Here is a 21,575-nt window from a genome sequence, read left to right as displayed (position 1 = left end):
AATAAGCTCCAGCATGAATTCAATCTGCTAATCAATTTAAAGTCCCCATAATATCATACAGACATGAGTCTTACACACAGCTCAAGAGCCTGCTCTTATTCTGACCCATAAACTCAAACTGAAAAAAAACCATGGGGAACTCTAGTGGTTATGGATGATGATGTAGGGAACTAATGCAGGTTGGCAGCTAGAGATGGACAGAAAGTTTGAAGGGAACTGGGCACAATTTCAGTCTTGCAGGGTTAAAAACACTCAAACACAAATTTGGCTAATGAACAAAGGTCACTAAGACTGAAGGAATTTCTGCATTGCCTCTTTTCTGTTCTGTGTAACACTAGGGAATAGCCAAAAGCAGCAGAGAAACATACAGCAGCATCCCTAAACTATAGGGACAGCTCAGCACTTCTCATGGAGACAAGTATGGTTACTTAGTCACCGAAAGAGAAGGGTTCTTTCCTTTGTTGCATTTTCTTAAAAGTTTCAGTCACTATACTGTACTGTCAACCTTCCTAGTCTTTTAGGTAGGTAACAGTTCAAATCATTTTAATTCTGATCCTTAGAATTCCTTAAATCAGATTAAAATGCAACAATGCTGAGAGCTGGGAAGACATTTATAAGGGTAATGAAACAGGTGGTTTAAGAGCAGACTGGGATGTATGCAGCACTGCCCAGTATGTACTGAGCAGAGGTTTGGTACTGTCTGCTGCCGGGCTACACTTCCCATGAAGTGCTTTTAAGACTTCATTCCATCACCGCTCTCTCACTGAAACGAAAGGAGAGATACAAATAAGGGCAGAACTTGCTTCATTGTTTGCAAAGCCCAAGGGCTTTCTGCAAAGAAACACAATGTTACATCAAGCATAAAAAACGAAACACTCAGTACCGTTTGTCTCTTCTTTGTACTTCCAACATCCTTGCTATGTACACAAACTCCCTTTCACCTCTACAACAGCTCTTTCTATTATCACCAGCTTTGTCTTACTGAGCAGCAGGCTGTGTTTTCTAAGCCAAAGACACTGTGTTTTGTCAGAAGTCTTGTATTTCTGGAGCAGACGGGGATTGGTAGCACTTGTTTAGATTTGTTTGGCCAAAGATCATTGTATGGAGCTTCAAAGAAATGGTAGTTTTCTTTTCCTCCCTCCTTTCCATCAAGTTCCATGCCAGAAATTTCTGAAACTCATTAGACAAGAACAGATTTTAGTGGCTTCTCAAACACTGATTCCTTATCTTCATAAATTAGAATCAGGCAAAAACAAACAATAACGACAACAACAACAAAGATAATCCAGATATACTGTTTAGATTTTTACATCAATTCCTTTCCCCTGTGCCTATCATACTGAGATATTGCCATGAATATGCTTCCTGTCAGATTTAGTCATGAAAACGGCTATTTCTAGACAATATCATAGACTTCCTTGAATTAAAATTACGATTTGCCATCACCAGTATTTGCACTGTAACTCAGTTTCAACCAATATAAGGGATAAAACAGTCACTCACATCTCAGATGAACCAGCTGGGGTTCTAAACACAACACATATGAACCAGCTGACTGTGAATGAGCTTCAAAACAAGAATTACTCACAGAAATGAGCCATGAAGGAATCAGAAAAACCAATCTACTTCAGAAACTTTTAAACATAAAGAGTGATAGATTCCCTGCCTACTATATTCATTTTAACTCACCATGCAGAAAAGAAAAACTTTGCAGAAGATCAGTTGAAGCTTGAGGTCTTTAACTGGCTCAAAGGATTCTTTCAGAGAGATGAGTAAGGGCCAGAAGGATACTAGATGGAAGCAGGAGTAAGGTCGGTGAGACAATCAGTATATGATAAACAAAGAACATTCAAACAGCTGCTGCATTTATTGGAAAGAAAAGCAACAAATGGAAGGAAAAATGGCAAGTCCTGATTCAGGGCATTAAGCTGATTACTGAGAATGGTAAGGAAAACAAAGGCATAGTAAACAGTACTGGACATTGCACTGAATGGGATGGGCTGTTTGGAAAAGATAAGAGATGGCACTAAAGTAAGAGAAAACAATATTGATAAACAAATTCAGTTATGTCAAATGAGTGGCAGAAACAAGCAAGTCAGGAAGAAGAAATTTGCCATTATTTGAAAAACGGAAAAAGTGACAACTGCAAGGCCTGATCTCAATGAGATAAAATACAAAGGAATGAGCTCTGATAAACATAAAGCATAGTGAAGGATGTGAAATTACTTATTAGGGCACATGGTTTTCTAGGGAAATTATGGAAGATCTAATCCATTGGATTTAGGGAAAGCATTCAGTGTGGTTTGAGATGAAAAACTGTTATCTAGCATGAAGAAAGTACAGTGTACTTCTGAATACAAAGATGAGTAACAAACAAGAGAACTGATGATTACAGTTCCATGGGTGTCTTAAGTAAAACTGTAATTAACAGACACAAGGAGAAAAAGCTAATCATATTTTCTGGTGGCAAAAATATGGAGAACAACTGTCAAGATAAATTAAAAGTTTGTTTGTTTGGGGGAGGTTTTTGGAGGAGAAAGGTTGTTTTATTTTGGGGTTTTATTTGTTTACTTGCTTGCTTTTGCAAGACTTTGCTGATGTTAAGTTTCAAAAGCATTGAAAAAATGATGTTTTGTAATAAAAAGCTGTGCTACTAGGCTTGTAAGCAGAAGTGGAATTCTGTGATTAAATGGGACAATTATCATTTAAAAACAACTAAGCAAAGAAAAAAAGAACAACAGTGTGGGAGTATCATCTTACTACTTATCAAGAAGTATGACACTGAGCATGACAAACTCAATTCCAGGATATGTACGAAGCACATTATTTCCAGTGAAACGGAATGGTATTGTAATCCCATTGTACAAGGCCATAGCACAATAATGTGATTCAGTTCTATTCACACCTATTCAAGAAAAAAAATAATAATTTAAATTATAACAGAAACAGAGCATTCCTGCATGGAAAGGAGAAGTTGTTTTAAGAAATGGAAATGGATAAACAAAAAAGTTTGAGCATCTGTAAGGGTAAAGTGAAGGAAAATTAATCATTTAGGCTAAAAAAAGCCCTAACAGACTATCTGTTCAAACCAGCATAAAATACAGATGGTACAGAAGTAAAAAAAAAAAGAAATTCTAATCCTTAAAGTAGTGAGGTTCTAGAACAATCAGAAATTGGTAGGAATGCCAGAAAAATTGTGTAGATTTAATATGGAGTTAATATATAACAAACATTTTCTGATAGGACTTCAAAGACTCGAGTATTTGGTCTTTGCCATGGCTTGGGTGTGCCACATCTCTCTCTCATTACTCCATGCTAACTTCTCCACAGTTTATTAATTTACATACCATACTCCATGTAGGTGCTCTCACATCTGGTCTGTGCCCAAAACAGTTACTGTTAATCTTGGTTCTGTTATCAGATTTTCTCATCAGGTAAATAACTTCTAATGCATTGAAAAGTAATTTAAAAATATATAAATACATAGATGTAATGAGTTAATAAATAGATGCTGTATTTAAATCATTTTATAAAGAAAAATATATTTATACATATTTTAAAGATTTTGTTTCTCTTACTGAAAGATACTTGAGTGTAAGTAGGAGAAGGACTAACTGGAATCAATGCTATGTTTTCTGTATTCTTCATTAGAGTCAGTAGAACCCCAGGTAGGACAAATGCCTCCATCAGCCACCAAAGAAACATGAAACTTGAATGTTAGGCAGAACAAATTCATCTGTTCTGGAAGAACAGGCTCTGATTTATAAGCGAAAGGATATTTCTACAGCTGGGGGTCTATGACAAGGAACTGAGCAGCTTGGGTCCCTCCCACAAAAGAAAAAAAAGAGACAACACTATAACACTAGTAGTACAATGAAATTGAGACTGATGGCCATTTAACTCCAATGATTTGTTGACTGCACTCTTGAAATCTTTATTATTTGTTTTCTGGCACATTAACTGGATTTCCATAATGGCCAGAGAAGTCCATCTGATCACCATTACAAACAGCTGCACTGAATTCTTCCTCATTATTTCTTGTGAAAGAAAACCACTACTTCTAGACTACTATAAATCCTTTCCTGTTAAAGCATCTCTGCATGACTCGTTGTCTGTGACAGGTGAAATGCTGTAGCTCCCTGAGAAGTTCTTTTTAAAAAAATCTCTTTGGAGAAAAAGCTCCTTAGCATTAAGAGAAATGTGGCATAATGAGCCCTGTCCCACATCCCAGGCAAACAATAGGTATCTTCAGGCAACAGTGTGGGAGCTCTTTTTTTAGTAAGTGGCAGCAAGCACATAGGTCTCAGCACTGAGGTTTGCAGCAACCCTCCGTGTTCAGGAGGTGATGTAATTTGCAGGGAAGAAACAGAGACTGCAAACCCTCAAAGAAAAATAAACCAATTAAATGTAGACAGCATGAAAGCCCAGGCAGTATCACAAGGAGCCTCCAAGAGTTTCCTTAGTCAGGCTTAATTTCTTTCCACACTTGTCGTTTGTAAATCTAAATATGGCACTAACATGTGTAAGCTACTTTACCACTGTGTTGTGCACCAGTGTTACACTCATATGTAAGATGTCAAAGTACTTTTCTAGAAGCTGCATCCCAGTTTTTGATTCCTGGTACCTTGGCCAACAGCTTCAACTCTTTATTTCCTCCCTGTTCAGTGCATTAATCTCATTTACAATATGAGATCAAGTTTAGAGAATGCATGCATCAAGTTACTGAGTCTCATTCAGAAGTGATCAAGCAGCACTGTGAATCAACGTTTTCTCTGATGAGGATATGACGCTAGAAAGGATTCTCAGTTCTGGTTTAGAGTCAAAAGTTTGACAAAATAGAAAAAAAATCATTCACTATATCTATATAGTATAGATAATAATATATAATAGAATATATATATTTATTTAATTTATATAATTTATATATATAAATATATATAATATATATATAATAACTATAATCTATACACACATTTGTCTTCACTTGTTTTTCCATGACACATAAGATGCCTTGCAATCATATCTAGAAATTGCTAGAAATCCAAATTTAGAAAGGTACGTTGTTCCAGAGTTCAAAAAAAGCAGTATTTCCCTCAAGAGAATTTAAGTATATCTAAAGTTATATGTGTCCTGACAAAATTGACTGGTAAAACAGCTGGAAGAAAACCGACTCTGTACTTTGCTTAGCAAAAAGACCACAGGTTCAACAGATAGACTCTATGAAATTCACTATAATAGAATACCACCCACAGCTTCCTTGTGCAGAGGGCAGTTCAAAATGCATGCAGATGGCATAACATCCAGGTCCAAAAAAAATTAAGGTCTTGAAGTCCTTGCAAATACTTTAGAAAACTGTGTCCCATTATCATCTCAACTAAGCAATTTCATCCACCATCAGTTGCAGTTGTGACTTCCCTAAGACCGCCCATGTGTTTTTGTATTACATTTGTACTAAGTATAGCAGAAACACCACTTAACTTCATTAAATACAGTAAAATTCTTACTTAGTTGAACAATTAATTTAATTAGATTGAAAGTTAATACAAAATCTCTTAGCTGGGAAGTAAGCTGTGCTGTTACGTGGTGGTTCCTGATTCCACAATTCCCATCGCACAACAATTTTTCCTGATCAAATTCTTCCCAACATAAATGGAAGGTGAAGAAATATGTGAAAATCATATTAATTGAAAGGCATTTTCAAAGCCAGTTAATGCTAATGAGTCCAAGAAGAAAAACTACAGGCAGCGCTGAATGTGAAATAGCACGACATTTAGCCCTTTGCTAAGCATGGTAATTTGCAGGAAGGTCACACTTAGTATTATTGAGGTGGCATTTTTATTTCACTAAGTCGAACAAGGCTAGGCAAAGGAGAAAGAGTTAGTTGTTAAGTACCATAGTTAGCTTAGCTGTTAAGCACTATCCATGCCAACATAAAGAGACAGCTGCCAAATAGTTCACTGAGGAAATATTAAAGACAACACCATTACCTATGGAAACTTGCAACACAGGGATACCCCTGAGAGTTTTAAAGACATGACTGATTCAATAGGCTAAATTTTGAGCTCATAATCTAAAGTCACTTGCACACTCTTAATTCCTAGCCTAAAATCTATTATCTTCCAGGCGCATGTAAATGAGTACTCTAGAAGTGAAACACAGGGAGTTTTTTCCTTCACCCAATGCAGCCAGTAGACCAAAACCTTGCCACAGCACTTGAGCAATTCTTGATAGAGAATCACAGACTTACCACCACTGTTCAGCATCTTCATCCATGCAGTGACTTCATACTCATAAGAACAGTAATTTCTAAACTATCTGCTCAATCTCTCGATTCTTTGACAGACTCAAAAAATCCTTTGGAGAGAAAGGAAACATTATTAAAATGAACCCTATGGATCATCTCCGCCTATTGCTGTTACTCACTTCCCTAACTAGGTGAGAATAGATTTGAAATTTCTGGAGCGCTGAGAAATAGGTTACATTCACATTTCTCAGCATCTCCACAAAAGCAACTACATTACTTTAGCTAGCTTTGAGTTTAAATTTTCATATCCTGTGTCACATTCATAGTCTCTCTTCTCATTGCATCAGGAAATGTTGGGCTTGACTTTTCCTAGTAGGAGTATTTATTCCTGAGTGATGGTTAGGACAATGGAAAGCATGGACTTCACTTTTCACTCCTCACCTTCAACAAGAACTTCCACCTGTTTTTGCATATGGGCTCCTACAGAGCAAGTATTGCAAAATACTTCTTACAATCAGGACTGAAAATCATCTCCATTCTTTTAGTCCAAAAAAACTGTACATGTCATTGTATAGATTGATTACTGAAATCACTATAAAGATTAAGAAATAGGTTATGTCCGGTAGTTAACAGATGAGACTCTCTATTAATGCAGATTAATGGTTTAATAAACAATTTGTTGACAGAAATAATTGACCAATTCTCAGAAAATATGCTGTATGCAGTGAATAATGTCAGGAAGGCAGTATGCCCAGAAATCCAATGGCATTGCTATTCACATTTTTGCAGTCTGTGGTAGTAGATAAGTGGTAAGTGGTTGCTTCTAATGGTGAATCACTGTTAGAGTCTTTTACCCCATGTAACAATAGAGAAGGACTCTATGATAAGCTAAACACAAATAGTATCTCAAAGTAAAACAGATGTTCTCTCTATAACAGCCTAACTCCTTATTACCCAGGGGTTAAAGTTCAATATATTGATCTCCACTGCCCAGGAGATTTGTTAGCTTGATAGAAGAGCTAGCATTTTCACACAGATCAGCAGTTCGTACATACTAATGCAAAGCAGAAACAAGGCCTCTGGGGCTCAGTTCTGTTCCACTGAATGTCCACAAAGGTTGAAACATAATATGAACTCCTAAACTATAGGGGGGGATAACACACAAGTATTTGTGTGAAGAATTCCCCGATCATTCTCATATGCTTAAAAGATAGAATTCCCTGCCCAGCTTGCCACCAAAAAGTAACAAAATGTGCTCCAACAGAACTTCATGGTGTTGAGCTTCCATTCCTTTCCCACATTTTTGTTGTACTCCTATTTGAAATTGAATTTGGTTCATGAAATAACGTTCAAATTTTCTTTTGTTGCTTTCTTATCACTTCTCTATACTCCTTTATGACAGTGCAGCTTTTCAGAGGTTGAGGTCTTGAAATGCCACTGAGAAGGAAAAAAGAAGGAATAAACAAAAAGGAAACCATTCTGTTGTTTCCTTCTGCTAGCAAGAAGCAGGAGAAAGTGACAAGAGAGAGGAAGACGAAATATTTGAATGTCACTAATTCAACATCTGTAGTTTTAAAAACTAAATGAAAGGCATGGATGGGAGAAGGAAGATAAATGAGGAAAATTCTGCAAATACACATGGAAGACTACTTTCAACAGTTGATATTACAGAGATAGTAGGGGTGCTGGCTACTGTTGAAAACAAGGCAGGATTCAAAAAAGGTATAATCGGATAGCACTGACAGTAGCAAATGTAGGCAAAGACCTTCATAATTTAAAAATGCTACCATATCTACATAAGAGCATAACCATCCTTTTTGATATCAAGAAAACAAGTCTAGTGTGATTCCCATTGTTACAGTAGGAATTAATTTCTCTATGATACAGAATGAATTATCATTCCATATTTTTAATGAAATTTGATTATAATAATCAATTTGAGCTAACTTTTACCTTCTTGTTTGCAAAGTCTGGAAACATAATTTGTCTTTCATAGACATACATTTGATTCCAAGAAAGAATATGATATTTCTTTTAGAGTATGCTTATCAATAAACATATAATGGTATGGTAATGGAAATACGTTTCTGAGTGAGACAGTCAAATTCATGTACAAAACCTACTCAGCATAATTAAACCCTAAAAATAAACAAAGCAAAGATTCCCAATTGAGTTCTGAAAAGTATCAGTTATAAACTAATTAATTTTGGAGACATTGCTAATAAATCTTAATATTTCTCATGAAAAAACTAATGGTCTGTAATTTAGTTTTTATTAAGGTGTTATCAAGTCCTGTGCTAATTAAATCTGGGCATCAACGGTAATTCCTCCAAAGATCTGAAAATATAAATAATGCAATAAAATAAGTAAGAACCAGAAGCAAGGAGAGAGAACGGAGGGATTGAGAAATAAAAGAAATTCTCTATGCCTGTCTCTCATGCAGATTTGTTCAATATTTTACAATGTGCTGCATTTTGCATGTATTTCACACCAATAAATCTCTTCTTGGTGAGAAGTGTTAAGGGCTGGCAGCTGAGGTGGCTTCTGTGAATAAGTGGCTTGAGAAATAATCTCTCTCCTGGGGCTGAAATGAGACAAAAGACAGGGGGGAATGAGAGAGGATCACCAGAGAGAGTAGCTGACCCCAAGAGCACATGGGAACAGACTCCTTCCTTACACAGGACGGAGCCTGGTTCCACAGCTCCTCACCAGGCCCTTGCTCCTGCAGTGCCAATAGTCAGTGCAATATTGAAAGCAGCAGAACTCGGAGAGCAAAGTTTTAGGACTGTTTGTCAGATTTTTGGTGTGTGCATGGGAAACTTCAACAGACTGGTAACATTATAAACAAATGTGAGGAGGAAAAGACCTTAGGATCTTCCTCTGCTTTCCCTGCAATACATTAATGTCTTTCTACAACCACTGTAATAAGTATTTATATAGTAAGAGAATCCTGGAAGATCTCGTAGTTTAAAAATACAAGGTAGGCCAAAAGTGAAGAAAAATCGTTTATCATCATATTTTGGAGTTCCCTTAATGCTATAAGATTCCCAACATAGCCTCTGATATTTGCTTAGTCATTCGAACTTTACAAACAGAAAGTGAAGTTTGAAAAGGCTGGACAAATCATCCCAGCTCACAAGAAAAGTGGCAGAGGTGGCAGTAAATAAATCCTGGTGTAACAAGACCAGTTTCTTAAGGCATCTGAGAAATATCTGGGAATAGCGCAGCTTCCACGTTTATTACGGTGTACCAGCAAGATTTTATAAGGGCCAAAATACTCACATATACCGTGATTAGGCATCCCCATAAGAGATGTTGTATATTCAAACAGTGGAAGATGGTAAAACAGATTATGCTTGAAACAAAGACTGCAGAAAGAATTTTTTTAAAATATGTTGCCTTTCTTTTTATTTGTAGCAGAACCACCTTAGAAAGTCTGTGTATGTCTTTAGCTTAATTTCTCATCATAACACAATACAGCACCAGTGAATGTAGGCCAAGGACACTGACAACATTGCTAAAGACCAACTTTGTATCAGAATGAGAAGAGAAACATCTCTCAGTGAGACCCAGCAATGTACAGGACAGAAACCAGGCCAAAAGAATACGTTCTATTTACATGTATAGAAGTGACCACAAATAACTAGTCGCAAAAAAAGGAGTGTTATTTTCTAATACAAATAAGGCTTAGGGGCCTTGGGGCTAGCAGTCACCTACAGGCTGCAGCAGCCCATGAATTCTTGTGATCTGGACACTGAAGGTGATCACAAGAACACTCTTCCTTCTGTGCTTCAAAGCAGCATGATATATTGTTCCTGCTCAGCCTCTGCAGCTAACCAGATATCCAAGATGAGTGGAGAGATGATCCTGAAGATCAAAGAGCCTAGAGTTCCGTACTGACTCATTACAAATTCCAACCATCTCATGTACTTCTGTCATTTAACTCTAGGCTTTAAGTTCTTCTCATGTTATTACTCAGGTTAAAATTCTGGTGCTAGATAGATCTCTTCTAATCAGTCGGTGGAAGTGCACAGGCCTCTGCATATTATGGAATAGGTAGTGGAAAACCACATATTTCAAGAAATTAATTCAATTGCACACTCAATAGGTGAAAGACTTTAGGAGGAAACATTGCCTCCCATATGTTACAAGCTCTAAGCACTTAAAGAACATTCAAATTCTCATGTTAACAAAACTTAGTGTTTAACTTTAGCATAGGAATGGAGTCCTGCTTTTCAGAAATATCTGGTGGTTTTAGTTTGCTTTCTAACTTTTAACTATAGATTTTCTCAGCTTTGCATTTTTGAAGTAAGTTCCAAGAACTTCAGTAATATTCTGTGTTTGAATTGTATTTTGCTTTGTTGTGAATGCCAATGCATTTCTAGGCATTAATCCAGCCTCTTTATTCTATGCATATGTTTGTTCATTCAGTTGGCTTGGTGTATAATGAGGCTGCTGAAATTTAGGTTTTTGGGTGCTTTTTTAGCATCATTAGGCTTTATGATTTCTAAAAGTTCCACACAGCAAAACATTCACTTTGATACTAAAACACACAGAACAATATCTACCAATTAATACCGACTCCAGAAGTGACCATGCAGATAATATGGTGAAAGTTCAATGAAGAGAATGTATTTTCCCAGTGCTGACCTTTCTATCACGTTTTGTCTTCCAAAAAAAAAAAAAATGTTTCTGCCCCCTTCCAATACCATGTCCACTGGTTTAGCACAGCAAGAATACATGAATGTACCACATTCACATGCTTGCAAGTTCACTGAAACAGTCAACTTTTAAAAATCACCATTGTCTCTGAACACCAGGTAGTCTCATCAATAAAGAAGAATTAACCCAAGATTACAGTAAAAGAAAAAGCAATTATTAGAGTAAAAAACTGTTTGCAAAAAGCAGTCCTGTGACACAGTTTTTTATGCCTTCATAGCAAAGACAAACCTTTGCAGGTACATAAGAAACCTCCCTCAGTAGCTGGAGGGTAAAGATCCAACATCATAGTCACCTCAAATAAGCTGCTTCATGGGGCTCTTCAGATTTGCGCTGCTCCTGGCGTGTAAGACTTTCCCCAAGCATCTGGAATACACCTGTGATCTGTGTGTGGAGTCAGGTGAGGGTGCAGAGGACAGAGCCTTAAACAGCAGCACAGTGTAGCAATTGCAAGGATGGAATTCTCACCCACAGCTGATGGAATGAAATATCACAGCTTTCTTCCTCCACAGGTGTTTATGTATCTAGCCAGCATAGCACAGGGCTAATTATCTATTACATAGCATCAAAGACAAGAAAAAAGAGAGGCCATAGGAGCTGTGCAGCAAATACTTGAGATTTGGATGCAACAGCTAGGAATATTCAGAACAAACAAAATGTAAAGTGCACACAGAGCATCCCACTGGCTGATCTAGATCTAAGAAGTATGAAAAAGGTCAGCTCATAAAGAGGCAGGAAGGGTGTAGGGAGAGTGTTACAGACAACTCACTCCAAGAACATTGACATGGGAGCAAAGAGATCTCATTAGAAATATTTTTAAAGGATGTTAATGAGAGTTTAGAAAGAAATGTGTACATTTTTAATAGCTCTTATTAAAAAAACCTACTGTGGTCAGCTTTCTTGTAAATTATGAGGAAGAAATCAATCATGGGTGGTACTGCTCATATTTCTCTAAAAATGCAGAATACTCAGATACTGAGAGCCCACCAGGGTTAAGGCTTCTGGTCCCCTCTGGATCTAGAGTTTATGTAGGTTGTTGTGAATTGTACTGGCAGGTTTGCTCCCTAGACCTTTATGGACTAAAAGTCTATCAGAATTGTAGAGGACTGTATTCACGAACCCCGCTGATACGTTCCTACACTGTCTCCAAGCACAGAGCTTCTGAAGTACAAATCAAACATTTACAATGACTACACAGATGATAGCTTTGAAAAAAATAGAAAAGATATGTAAACGTTGGACATCAAATTAAACACATGTATGCTAATTTATCTATATATCACCAGTATAGCTTCTTTCATATTTTTAATTATTTTGAGTTTCATAATCAAGGTCAGGGTTAATGCAAGGCAGACAGATGTAATATAAATCTTGAGATTCCTTTGGGTGTCTTTTTTTATTTCAGAATCCTCTATTTACCATATTCCCAAAATCTCACTAATAGTTATATACACTGTACTGTAAACCCCTAAAGGGAAATTCAGCTGTTATAAAAAAAAATACCAAAAGAAAAAAACACCTCATGTTCAGAAAACCAACCAATCTGTATATACACTTTCTCTCCATAAAAATCTCTCCGGTACTTTCTAATTTGTTTTAATTACAAAGTTCTTTCTATTCAGGGAAAAAAAAACGTTTTGTACATTATGCAATACAAATAAAAATAGCCACACAGAAATCTCTTTTCCCCCTAGACTGAGCTTTTCAAATATTTGCCAGGAGGTTAAAAATGCTACTTATAAAACCAATTAAAAGTAATGCCACAAATAGTTATGAGTTCAGTTTTTTGCACCATAAGCATTTTTTGCTTGGACAAATATACTTTAAAATGTTCTTTTCATTCCCTCTGTTTTACACTCTCACTTCTACAATATTCTAGTCTTAATACTCTTAATACATTGTGCCAATGTGTTAAGCTCTTACAAAAAAAACCCACATTTCCATGGAGCTCCAACCCATCAGGTTAGTATTTGCTTCTCTTCAGTGATTCTTGTCATCAGCCTTTGAAATGGCTCAGCCACTGCAGTTAGAAAATTACCCAAGTCCGAAGTCCCAGAAAAGAGCTTCTAGTACACCACAACAGCAAAACATTAAAGGCCTAGTCTCCTCTCTGGAAACTGCCAGGGCTCTCCTGAACCACACTTCTCTCCACTCCACCTTCGTTAGCTCAGCACTGCTTACAGGTGCTTCTACCAGACAGGGACATAGTACTGTCCCACATGGAAAAGTCAGTAACTATTTATTGTAAAAGGAAAAACATAATAATTAAATGTAATATTCAAATAGATAGACTTCCTTCAGGTATAATCCAGCAATATAAACAACGAAAAATTAATCTTAAAAAGATGCCCCATTAATGCCACCATCCTATCTAGCATGTTCTTCATAATTTCCCCTCCACTGATCAGCAGAAGTTCTATTAATAAAGTACATTTAACTTCCACGTACTACTTTTATGAGGCATACACATACCATTATGTCAGGTTGCTAAAAACAATTAGAGCCATTTTGTAGCTAGAGAAACTGAAGCACTGAAAAGCAATGCAACTTGTCATAATGCAGGATCTTACTGGAATGACTGGAATCAAACATTTTTTCACTCCATTATCCTGCATAACAAGGCAGAAGAAAACTACCACCAGTGTAAGAACAGGGAGAATTTAATCTTGCTTCAGCAATGTCTTAAGAAAAGTAGAAATGGATAAGCAGTGCATTAGAAAGAGTGGAAAACTGTGTCTGATAAAATGAATGTCAATTATTAGGCACTGTAAATCAGAATGCTCCCAGATACCCAATTCTTCTATTAAAACACACTGATTTATTGTTATAAAGTATATATAATTAATTTACCTTCTAATTGTGCACCCAACTCCAAAAATTCTATGCCAGGATTCAAAACTGGAGTAAAACAAAGTTTTTGTCAGTCATTTTTCCAGATTGTGGGCACACGAGACATAGCACATGAGATTCACGAGGGAGATTCACAGCTTCAAAAGCCAACCTTTCATGCATATAGTAAAAAAAAAAAAAACAAAAAAACGGAAGATCCTTTGATCATCCATGTTGGGTGACCATTTTCCACAGAGTACAGGTAGTAAAATTCTTGAGCTAATTATCTCCCTGTGAGATCACAGGAGCCCTTTTCCTTTGAAAAACTATTTAGTAAGTGTTCCTGCTCCTAACATTACTCCTCTACCCTCCTGCTTTCTCATCAACGCAAACAGCAAAGAGCTAAAAGTTTTTACTTTAGTAACAGTTAGATACTCATACTTCACATGAATTTAGTATTTATTACTTGATTTCTGTGAAACTGGTTTGTAATTTAGAGTTTGTGAAGTCTGACTTACCAAGTGGTGGTGAATCCAGGGAACTTCTTGCAGAACTGACATCTTGCCTGCTCTACACATTAACAACAGAAACATAAACCTGTCCCGTATACCCACCATATACCCATGACGTCAGCTTTGTAATGGGGCAGGAGCATCAACCATGTATCACCTTGAGCTCTCTCTTAGTTCTACTGTGTTGTGATTTCACTGAAATTCTTTTTTACACCAGGCTGATGAAACACAACCTGTATGTGCAATGGTCTGTAGTCAAGCAAATGCTATTTCCTCACATAAACCTTAGGAAGTAGCCTATTGGCTTTGGTGCTGAGCATGGTATAAATGCCAAAATGAAGCATGAATAGATGGATGGTCCCCTTATGCTTTGGGTAGTAGTATTAATTTATCCAGTCCTTATAGACTCTACCCTGAAAGCACCTACATCCAAGCTAATTGTTTCAACTCCCTCTATAATCAATGGAGATAATATGCCCTGTAATTCATCCAATGCATTTCAGATGTGTTTAAATAATACTACCCCCACTGAAAACCTTCAGGGGCTCTGATGCGTGGAACAGAGAGAGGAACTGAATGATACTTGGAGACAGACAAATTTACAGGAGATAGAGAGCTAGTGCTGTAAAGCCCTCCACTATCACATGGTATAGCTGCATCTGTCCACTCGTCTAACACAGTCAAATTGGAGCCATATATATCCAGGAGAACCAGAGGACATATAATCAAAGGGACTGTGGACAGCATTACATCCCATTACGAAGCTGCTTTAGTGCAGACTGCTACTTCTGACAGGCATCACTATCAACACCACCACATTTGTCCCTAAGAACAGAGCAGAGACCACATGTTTAAAATCAACAGAATATAACTGAAACCACTAAGCCACATACTAGTTTATTTGTGGTAAGAGCAGACTTATAAACATGACATTCAAAAGATTTTTTTAAGATCACTCATTATAAAAAATGTACCACCTCAGGAATACATGTGAATACATTCCCCGACTCACCCACAGCCAATAGTTCCCATTCTGTTAAAGAATAAAGCCCTTCTAAGCCCATTAGTAAACAACTAAATTTTTTGATCTGTTATTTTGATTCTAGAACAAAGAGTTTCTGAGCAGAATAACAAATTAGTTTACCCTTATTAGACATACTGCTGCCTTGAATATTTTTCATCTCCCAGATCTGTTTAAGATTCCCAGCATAATTTACATACTTCCTGAACAATCATATAAAGACCCTGGCCCCTTTGTACAATCTTGGACTGACACTGAAAAACTAGGAATTAATGCAGTAAGACTCATAGTCTTTGGTCATCTTTGGTGCATTTTCCTTTTTTTTTTTTTTTTTTTTTTTTAAGATTTCTTTGAACACCTTGTGTTGCCAGTAGGAGTAGGGAAGTCATTGTCCCTCTATACTCAGCACCGGTGAGGCCGCAGCTCGAGTACTGTGTCCAGTTTTGGGCCCCTCACTGCAAAAAAGACAGTGAGGCCCTGGAGCGTGTTCAGAGGAGGGCAACGAAGCTGGTGAGGGCTCTGGAGCACAGGCCTTATGGGGAGCAGCTGAGGGAGCTGGGATTGTTCAGTCTGGAGGAGGCTCAGGAGAGACCTTATCGCTCTCTATAACCACCTAAAGAAAGGTTGCAGTGAGCTGGGGGTTGGCCTCTTCTCTCTTGTAACTAGTGACAGGATGAGGGGGAATGGCCTCAAGTTGCACCAGGGGAGATTCAGGCTGGATGTTAGGAAATAATACTTTTCTGAAAGGGTGGTCAGGCACTGGAATGGGCTGCCCAGGGAGGTGGTGGAGTCACCGTCCCTGGAGGTGTTCAAGAAAAGTTTACACATTGTGTTGAGAGACATGGTTTAGTGGGGTTATATTGGTAGTAGGTGGATGGCTGGACTGGATGATCTTGTAGGCCTTTTCCAACCTTGCTAATCCTATGATTGTGTTTTCTCAAAAAATGTTCCTGTAGGTAAAATGCCTTAATCCACACATTAGAAACCGACAGACAACAAAAACTATTGAACTCATAATGCACACAGCTCAGGAGTACTAGCATTAGTACAGGCACAGACTGCAGGAGCCATGAGTGACTGGATTCATGAGGCAATCGTTTCTAACAGCACAAACATACTCAGCACTATAGCTCACTACTTTAATCCTTTGCACAGAGTATTATATCTACTACAGATGAAAGATAGCATCCTTCATTAACAGCCCCAAGATAGAAAGCCCTTTAACTTCCCATTACTCTGAACAGTTGTATCACTAAACTTAAGAGTCACTTAGCAAGAATTCAGTAACTTTTTGTTATAGTAATTCTGCTTATGGCAAGGAGGACGCATTAGACACTTGCACTGTTATGAACTGTCATTGCAGAACAGTCACTGATTTAACGGGGAATGTTTTGCCTCCCCCCAACTCCCCAATCCTTTGTCACGTTCATATACTTTGAGTGGATTAACGGGATCTGTAAAGCCTTCAAATGAAGTTTTTGTTTTCTGTATAAAAGATATATTTCTATCCCAAAATGAGATTTTTCAAGAAATTTTTTGCATTTAAGGAAATGAAAAAGATCAAACTTCAGGAGGTTTACGATTCCTATTGCCACTAGATAGCTGTTCCAAAACTGAAGATTTTGAGAAAAGGTAAACACTGAAAGCAAAATGAAAACAAAAAAATGAACAAACTTGGACTTTGATACACTTTACTGCATTCACTGGCAAGAAAAAAAATTGGAAGATAAAGAGAAGCATGAAAATTACCTCCCTCCACTCTGCAGAAAATGATGCTTTAGAATGCATGTACAATGTCTTATTTTCTAGTCTTGTTCTATTTTCTGACAATATCCTGAAGGGTTGATTCCTGTCCCCCTGTCCCTTCTACTTGCATTGTGAAGCATTTTACTTCGTGATTACTTCTAATCAATGTCAGAGAAATTATTTGCAAAGTGATCATTAGCTTGATTACAGGTGACAAAGCCCAGCCTCTAACATACCAAGGTCATGAGAGATAAAAAGTGATCCGAGCAAGTTATCTTTTTCTTTCTTTAAAAACAAAAAAACAAACCAAAACCAAACCAAACCAAACCCTGAGAATTACAGAAACAAATAGAGAAAGAAAACAAATATCTACTGTGCAAGCTAGAGCAACTAGAAGACAGGACTGTGTCCTGACTGCAACTGTCTGTCAGTCACTGTGACTAATCCAGAGGCTCCAGTGAGCATCCCCTCTGCCCCTCATGACGTGGCTATGGGATGCTTTAAGAGTTTGGGCCACCCTATTCACACATATTCTTACTCAGACTGTCACAGTTGTGACAGACATGTTAGGAAAGAGTGGCTGTACTGCACTGAGTCTAACCGTGCATCCCTTGCCTCAAACATTCCTCCTCTACACTTGCGCACTATCCATGCTGCCTTAATACCCGAGGTGTCCCCAAAGGCCATTTCCAGATGATACATGAACAACGGTGAAGAGCATAACAAAGCTTCAGTAAAACAGAGCTCTGAGGTGCTAATAAAAGTTTATTTCATTATCAGTAGCAGTAACTACCATAGTTTCAGCTGTCCAGTAAGGTCTAGACTTCCTCAGTCATTAACTCATAAAATAGACCAAGTCCTTCGAGTTCAGGCAGAGTAAGCCATAAACTGTAGAGTTCCTCACCGCTGTCATAGAATCATAGAATCAGCTAGGTTGGACAAGACCTACAAGATCACCTAGTCCAACCATCCACCTACCACCAATAACCCCACTAAACCATGTCTCTCAATGCTATATCTAAACTTTTCTTGAACACCTCCAGGGACGGTGACACCACCACCTCCCTGGGCAGCCCGTTCCAGCGCCTGACCACTCTTTCAGAAAAGTAGTATTTCCTAACGTCGTGTTATGCAATTGAATTCTGCTCTCCTCACTCAAAGCACCTCCCCTACTACTTGCTTCTGATATGTTTTAGCCTCAGTTTTTACATGCTTTGTTCCTTTCCTATCAGCAGGTCTTCTAAACCATCTCTTCTTTTATGGCACATCATATTCACTGCTTTGGTATGCTTGGAGGACAGGTAATGAAAATGTGATGTGTACTGGCAACATCAACAATGCTTTGCATATGTTGAAGGTTTCTTTTCCTACCTAAGCATGACCTGAAATGAGAAAAAATGGGCTTCTAAAGTTCTAACCCCCATCCCAGTTCACATTAGATAAAGAAGTCCTTAAGTACTGTGCATAAGTGCAGGGGAGAAGGAAGATGAAGAGGAGCACTGACTTGGGACTGAAAGAAGAGCAATTCAAACCTGAAAAATATCAAAAGGAATTTAACATCACAGTTCACAAACAGCAAAACTTGATTAGTTGAGAAAGGAAAATTTTCCTTATTATTATATCTATTTAGATAGCTGGAAAAGTGTTCAAGAAAAGAGAGGCAGTAAGTATGCAGGGGGAAATAACATGTGGCCAACAAACAGTAGAAGAGAATTCTCTTATGTAGTAGCTCTTCTCACCAGCCTGTTGAAGGGATATGAAAGTTCCCCGTTTATTTTTCTCCACTGCTATCTATCTACTTCTATGACCCTGTCAAAGTCGAAGAATCACTCAATTTTTAAAAAATTACAGCTGTTGATTTCTCTCTTTTTCCTGTCCTTCTAGGAGAAATATGACATAGGAAGTATTTCTTTGGTTGGTTTGGGCTTTGTTATTTCTCAGACTTCTCATTCATTCCTCACTATTCCAGAGAGACCTGCACTGAAACCAGAAAAAGAAATACCGACATTCCTGGTCTTTACAAGGTCAACCACTGTGGTAAAGAACACTCACTGTGGTTTCCTTAACCTAGTGGAGAAAGGGCACACACATAAAGTTCATATGCTCTTTGCAGAAATAGTACAAGCGGCCACCTCAGACAAAACTTACTTGGACAGTAGGAGCCACATTATCCAGGTTAAGGGAACGAGGATCTTCTGGGAATGAAATAAACCCAAACATCTCCTTCACAACACAACAAATGAAATCGCCATGTACAACCAACTTCATTACCTAACTACAGCTTCCACTACAGTTCCCAGCCTCCTCATGGCTCATGTAAAGGACATACAGTTTACAAATATTGACTCAGCTCTCTCCTAAGTGGAAACATTGTTCACAGACTATAAACCCAAAGACTGGCTGTTGTCCATGATCAGACATTGTCTTGGCAGGCCTTATATTTTCTGTCTTCTCAGTTTAACTAATATTTCCCGATTTCAAACTTTTTTCCACCATGTCAATTTTAAGACACAGGGCAAATGTTTTTTCAAGAACATCACTCACCTAGATTACCTGTCATTACATTGTTTCCCAATGAACCACAAAAGACTACCAGAGAACTAAAATCTACAGTGGAATTCATTTAGACTGTCTTGCTGGGGCCTGCAATAGAAGCAGCGCAATGTATCTTGAAGATCACCCAAGCTGTGGCCTTTAGGCTTTAGGTTTTTGAAGAATTTTTGAAGAATCCTCCATCCAGAGGATGCTGGAATCAGAATTTCTGTTGAAATTAATAAAAGCTGGAAGTACTCTGATATCATCAGTAAAATTATTTTGCAGTTACAACTGTATGATTGAGACCAAAGCCAAAGCTTTGTTTTTTGTTTTTTTAATGTGATAAATGGGGGAATCTGGAAATGTCTAGATGGTCAAGCCACTGTTTCAAGTTTTTGTTGAATTGTTCTGATCATTAAATAGCAAGAACGTCTTATTTTTCAAACTCAGGCTCTCATCAGTATAAAACTGCCAACAGCAGGTCAGATTTCTTTCTTGCTTGCCTGATGATTACTGATCTTGACACTTGCTGGTACTCTGGGTTGTGAATAATTCAGGGATGCTGAGTTGTTCAGTGACAGACTCAGAGGGTAAAATGAAATCTGACATTGCAGCCTACCTGTTTGTGCTTCAAAGCAGAATTAACAACTAGAATCTCTCTGTTAAGCCTCAGGAATAGTGAGAAGAGGCCAGAATCAAAATGTCCTCACAAATACTGCAGAGTCTGTACCCCACTTCAAATGAAAGGAACACAGCAAAGTGAGTCTTTCCCCAGCATTGTTCAATAACTTAGATTTATAATTACCTGATTACTGTAAATTAATAATTTAATTGAATTCTAGAACAATGCTGTTTGAGTCCAAGTGACCCAGTTGTGAAAATGAGATTTATTCTCTGAAAAAAGAGGAACTGAAGGTTATAGCAGCTTTCTGCTGAATCCAGCTATGCCACAGTAGAAGAGGATTGTTATTGTGTTCTGCTCTATTGTTTGCTGAAGGCAAAAACATCTACAGACCTGCCAGCTGAGCCCCTCAACGCTTCCTGATTTGTTCAGACAAAATCCTTTATGTTGCTACAATCCATGGTTTGAGTTAATCCAGATGATTTTACCTGAATTAGCAAATTAGAGAGTACTTTCAGAAACTATCCTAGAGGAGGCTGACAGAGCAAGATTATGCTCCAAAATGGACATAATCTCTTCAGGCTGAGAGCATTTGGAGAGGAGTTTCCATGTGATGCTGCGTGCCTCTGTACTGTATGCTGTTTCCATCTTCTGTTGTGCTCTTCTTTCACTAAGGCTATGAAAGTCATAGAGTGGTTTCTTTAGAGTGTTTCTTGATCTTAGAAATACCAGCAGAAGTCCTGGGAGTGTAGGAGCATAGCTGAGGTCAATAACCTCCTCCATAAACATAGGTTAATTTCCAAAAACATTGTCTATGACGGGTGTAGAGCCAAGAGCCTGTAGATTAGTCAAGAGAATGTTGTCAGGCTGCAGGTAGAGTTTTTCCAGGGCACAGCTACAACAGTCTCAGGACTGTAACAAAAAGGGCTTTGCAAAAATCATGTTGACATGAACCAACAGAATCATAGTTAAAGCAAGTCTCTACAGCTACAGACTGATAACAGTGATCACACCAGTGCAGGAAGTCTGGCCTTCTGAGTCTCCAGTGCTAAGAGTTTTTCCTTATCTCAGTAATATTTATGTTGACTTCACATTTTTTAGGAGAGGTATTTGGGGACTGGAGTCATCAAAATATACCTGAATGAAAACAATGCAAGTCTCTCTAGTGTGCTAGGTTTCGGCTATACAAAACAATTATTTTCCCATCATTTACATAACAAAGACAACCAAGTCCCTCTTCTCTCGAAGCCTATGGGGAACGTTTCTGATGCACTGGAGGCACAGCAAATTCATCCAGCCAGATTAAGACACAGAGGGAAGAAGGCATTTACACTCCAAAGCTCTCTA

The 21,575-nt window shown here is 37.9% G+C and overlaps 1 long non-coding RNA gene across 4 annotated transcripts in view; it reads right to left on the bottom strand.

The window, feature by feature from the left end:
• LOC110401101 overlaps positions 1-21,575 on the bottom strand; it is a 164,262-nt gene that overhangs the window by 78,932 nt on the left and 63,755 nt on the right. The window contains exon 5 of one of the 4 annotated variants that reach the window (XR_002440254.1): positions 6,248-6,354. The exons of the other annotated variants lie outside the window; for them this stretch is intronic. This is a non-coding gene — a long non-coding RNA (uncharacterized LOC110401101). The remainder of the gene's footprint in view (positions 1-6,247; positions 6,355-21,575) is intronic. 4 annotated transcript variants of the gene reach the window in all.

The sequence above is a fragment of the Numida meleagris genome, chromosome 6, assembly GCF_002078875.1.
Source record: "Numida meleagris isolate 19003 breed g44 Domestic line chromosome 6, NumMel1.0, whole genome shotgun sequence".
Taxonomy (NCBI): Eukaryota; Metazoa; Chordata; class Aves; order Galliformes; family Numididae; genus Numida; species Numida meleagris.
Note: the sequence above shows the minus strand (reverse complement) of the source record. Positions and strands in the feature narration are given on the sequence as shown.